Source organism: Colobus angolensis, unplaced genomic scaffold, assembly GCF_000951035.1.
Source record: "Colobus angolensis palliatus isolate OR3802 unplaced genomic scaffold, Cang.pa_1.0 Scaffold17, whole genome shotgun sequence".
Lineage (NCBI taxonomy): Eukaryota > Metazoa > Chordata > Mammalia > Primates > Cercopithecidae > Colobus > Colobus angolensis.
The window spans coordinates 14697092-14701753 of NW_012114821.1; the positions used below are offsets into that span (position 1 = coordinate 14697092).

At 46.3% G+C, this 4662-nt stretch overlaps 1 long non-coding RNA gene across 1 annotated transcript; it reads left to right on the top strand.

Moving 5' to 3' along the window:
• Positions 1-206: 206 nt before the first annotated feature.
• On the top strand, positions 207-4007 carry LOC105509065. Its single transcript, XR_001001375.1, has 2 exons — positions 207-445; positions 2323-4007. It is a non-coding gene; the product is annotated as an uncharacterized LOC105509065 (long non-coding RNA).
• The last annotated feature ends 655 nt before the right edge of the window (positions 4008-4662 follow it).

Here is a 4662-nt window from a genome sequence, read left to right on the forward strand (position 1 = left end):
CTATACGGGAAGAATCTGTTCCAGGCCTCTCTCCTTGGTTTGTAGGTGGCATCTTCTCTGTCTCTTCACATCATCTTGCCTCTACAATGTTTGTATCTAAACTCCCTCTTCTCATAAGGACACCAATCTGTGTCCAAACTTGCTATTCTCTTAAGGACCCCAGTCAGACTGGACTAAGGACTACTGTAGTGATCTCATTTATGTTAATTTCCCCTTACAGGCCCTATCTCCAAATACAGTCACATTCTGGGACCACAGATTATGAACATAGGAACTTTTTGACACTGGAGACTGTGGAGGGAACTCCGCCCAGGGTCTGATTGGTGTCAGGTTCTGTACATGAACACTACGGTGGAGGTAATTACCTGCAGCTCTGGGAGCACCCAGAGAACAAAATCATTAACCCATCAGGCCAGAAGGAGATTAGGAAGTCTTCACAGAGAAGGTAAGATGGGAAATGGGCTTTAAATGAAAAGATTTCATCAGGTACAGAAGATTTTAAAATAGAAATTTTAAGTAGAAGAATCCGTGCATGCCAGAGCTTAAAAGTGTGAAACAGTGAGCCACATTGAAGAGAACTAGGTGAAATGAGAGAGCGGAGCAGAGAGATGGTTGGAAATGAAGGTGGAAGGACCACTGGAGACCAAATTACAAGAGGACTCCAATGTCAGTCAAAGATATTAGTAGACTTGATCCTTTGAGTTGGTTTCATGAACACCTTTTTTCAGAAAATCGTTGAGGCCTAGAATGAGAACCACTAGCTACAACTCCTGTTACAGATGAGAAAAATTGTAGCTTACAAAATACAAGTGAGTTAGTGGCAGAGAACCTCACCAGCACCTGAGGGAGTCATTCCTGTATGCTCTCTACAACATCACACATGGTCCCTGGGACTGTGAAAGTACAAAGATTTATATACCCTGGAGATTAGAACAGCAGGAAAAAAAATCCCTTTTCCACCATCCTTCCAATCATAATAACATTATACCGGGTCACAAGTGAGGCCAGGAAAAATAGTTACCTTCAGTGATTTATGATCCAAGAACGGAGACCACCTACCATGCTTGGGCCTGAAGCAGATTCCACTTCAGTTTTGAAAATAACACTCTGAGTACAGCCGGCCTGCTAGCCATATGCCTGCCTGGGCCCCTGCCTCCATATCAGGACCTGGGAGCCTCAACAGCCCTGTATTCACTTGGTCTTGCTGCTTATGAGGAACAAGATGTGCAGACTGATTGGGGAGCAGGGCATGATTTATTTTTATCTCTGTCTCTGGAAGAAAATTAATCCCAGATCATCATGCCAGGATGGAAGGCAGGTAGCTGAGATCTTTCCTGGGAAACTAAGGGCAGCTACCAACCCTGGAGACGATTCTATAATAGGTAGGCTAGGGAACCAACCAAGACCATCTCTCAGGTGGGAACTTCACTTACAGATGGTGTTAATCCAATGAGTCTGGGTCTTCTAGAGAGTCACACTCAGAACTTTACAGGACATCTTGGTCAATCCTTTTTTAAGCTGCGGTGAATCTGAGGCAAAGAGGGGAGAGTAGCTTGCCCAAAGTCATAGAAAGTTGGCAGAACCAAGCTGCTCGGCTGTCAAGTTCAGTGCTTTTTCCATGGTAGCCTGTCAACTCCTTCAAGCAAGAATGAATATCAAGGGTTGGGAACCCATCCCCTTGTTACTTGAAGGGCAATGCAAGGTCCCATCTCCCCTGTACACCATCCACCCCTATCCTTCAACTGAGCCATGCTCTCTTTTGCCTGGGATGCAGATTTTAGCTAAATTTCAGGTTTGGACAATGGGTAAATGCTGGTACTGTGTTTCCTCAATATAAATAAGGTGGCTAAATTAACATGTCACAAACTTAGACCATGGGAAGCCCAGTGAGTTGGAGGCTGGGGAGCCAGTGGGAACTAGAGGAGATAGGGTGGTGGTAGTAAGTAATAGCAGAGGACTGCAGGTTAGGTAAGGCTGGGGATGGTTCTTCAGAGTGGCCTTAGGGAAAGGAAGGGACTGGAAAGTGGGAGAAGAGCTGGTGCAGGTGGCATTGTCAGCCTTCAAAGTTGGTAAAGTCAGCCCCTACCTGAAGAACTTGGGGAGGACATTAGGTGAGCAGAGATCTGGGGATCATGAGAGGCAGCTGGCTGGGTGGGGCAGAGGGGCCTGAGGTGCTAAGCACTCAACCTCACTGTGCCTCCATTTACTCAACTATTAAAGTAGAATTCTAACAATTCCTCTGTCTTCCACCAGGCAGTTGTGGGCGGGAAGCTGGGAACTATGAGCCACAGAATTTGTTTTCCCCCAGATTTAATTCCCCAGGCTATAAGGAAACATTGCACAGGAGCGGCAGGGCAGGAAGCGTGCTTTATGAAGATTTACCAGGCAACAGGTGTGAAATTGGCAGAAGAAACAGGAGGGTGATGCTGAGAAGTGAAGGGCTCCAGGCATAAAACAGTTAACAAACGGTTGAAGCTGTCTTGGGGAGAGGTAATTAATTCCGCTCAGCTGTTAGTTGGTGTTCTGACTGTACACATTTAGAATGATGGCCTTTGACAGGCCCAATGTTGTTTTGCAGTATAAATAGTAAAATATTTCATAGAAAAATCAATATGGAATCTTTTTGCCTAATTGATCCCTAAGCTCCCTACTTTTGCCTCTGCCCCCAGCACTGCTCCCCTTGAATCACGTCCCCTCTGCATCCTCTCCTCACCCCCTGCTTCACTGCCCAGGTTTCACCCTCTTAGGGCAAATACCATGAACATGTAGTTGTTATTAGTTGACTTTGCGTGGCTGAAGGCCAGTGAACAATTACATCCTTCTCAGCTCACCTGTCTCCCATGGCACCGACTGGAGACATCAGGCACAGACAACCATCTCCAGAGTACATCAGCCCCTCAGGGACCTGCTCAGGTTGGCTGAATCTCTGCCTCGGCTGGCAAATTTTGTGCTGAACGGTGAGAACTACTTGGGAACCAAGAGCTGCGGGCAGAAGGGCTAGCTCTAAACAGCAGAAATTTCCATGGCAGAGGGGTCCTGCCATAGCAACCCCATGCTTTCTGACCTGGAGACGCCTCACTGCCTGTCCACATGGCACCATGAGTCTCTAGCTCCCACCACCACCCCAAATCCTTACCCTCAGGGCTCGGGGCCAGGTGCACAGGCCTGAGAGCTGGCAGAAAGGGAGTTGTCTGCAGCCAGAAAGGGATTTTCTTTACCAGCCCACCCAAACGTTGTTTGGCTGCCACTGCCTCTGAGTTTTTCAGAAATGAAAAAGAGAGATAGGGAAGTGGGAGCCCTGGTGGGCTCTGGAACCCTTCTGTTTTCTCAAGGGCATGGCAATAGGTCCAAAATGTCCTCTGGGTTTGAAAATGAAATGCCGGCACAGAGCAAATTCCTGACGAATGTGACCCAGATGTTTCTGAGCGATTTATTTTTGCTAATGGAAAATGGCTGAACTAATAACCCTCAGAAACATTTCTGTAGGGAGAGTTGAAGCTTATTTTGCCTCTGCGCTTCTTGTTTTTTGCTTGTGGTTTTCTTTTAAGGAAGAAATTGGATGTAGGAAAAAGTCCAAATAACAACTCTGTCTGTGACAGCTGATGCCAAAATCCCACACATAGATTTTGTGACCTGATTTCTACCAATTATTGACCATTCAGTGAGGCCCAAGTTCTTCTCATCAATTACCTCATTTAATCCCTATGACAAGGAAGAGAGCAAGTCTCAGAGCGATGACGTGTCCTACCCTGCCAGAGCCACACAGCCTGTGACAGCATGGCTGAGAATCAAACCCCAAGTTTTGACTCTAGATCAAAACTCTGTCCACCACCATACTCTTATAAGGAAATGACAAGGAAAGTACAAGGGTTAAAAGAGACTCTGAGAGGCCGGATGCAGTGGCTCACACACGTATTCCCAGTACTTTGGGAGGCCAAGGTGGGCGGATTACTTGAGGCCAGGACTTCGAGACCAGCCTGGCCAATATGACAAAACCCCACCTCTACTAAAAAAAAAAAAAAAAAAAAAAATTAGCCAGGCATGATGGTGCTTGCCTGTAATTTCAGCTACTCAGGAGACTAAGGCAGGGGCAGGAGAATCACTTGAACCCCAGAGGCAGAGATTTCAGTGAGCCAAGATCACACCACCGCACGCCAGTCTAGGAGACCGCGCAAGACTCTGTCTCACAAAAAATAAAGAGAGAGAGCGAGAGAGAGAGCGCGAGACTGTGAGAGGTCTTCTAATTGATCCATGGGCTTTTTGTCAACACCTCAATTTTACAACCTAAACTTGGTCAGAGAGTCTAGTGAGTTTCCTTTTCTTTAAGGGAAAGGCATTTCTTTCTGGGCAGCATGAAAAGGACCATCTTTGATGTCACCACTCCCCAACGTCTTTTGGACAATGAGTGAGTGTGCTATCTAATGCTATATTCATAGTGAAGTGAAATGGCTTTGAAGCAGTAGAACCAGGTCCAAACCTAAGCTTCACTACTAACAAGCTAGGTGACTTTAAGCAAGTCAGTTATTAAGGTTCTGTGTTTAATTTCCTAATTATCAGCCAGGAAGCTCTCTCTAACTATCTCTGTCGCTGTAGATACAGCCTATGGAAGGACTGTTGTGAAGATATCTTCAGCACAGCCCTTAACACAGAGTCGGCTCTCTG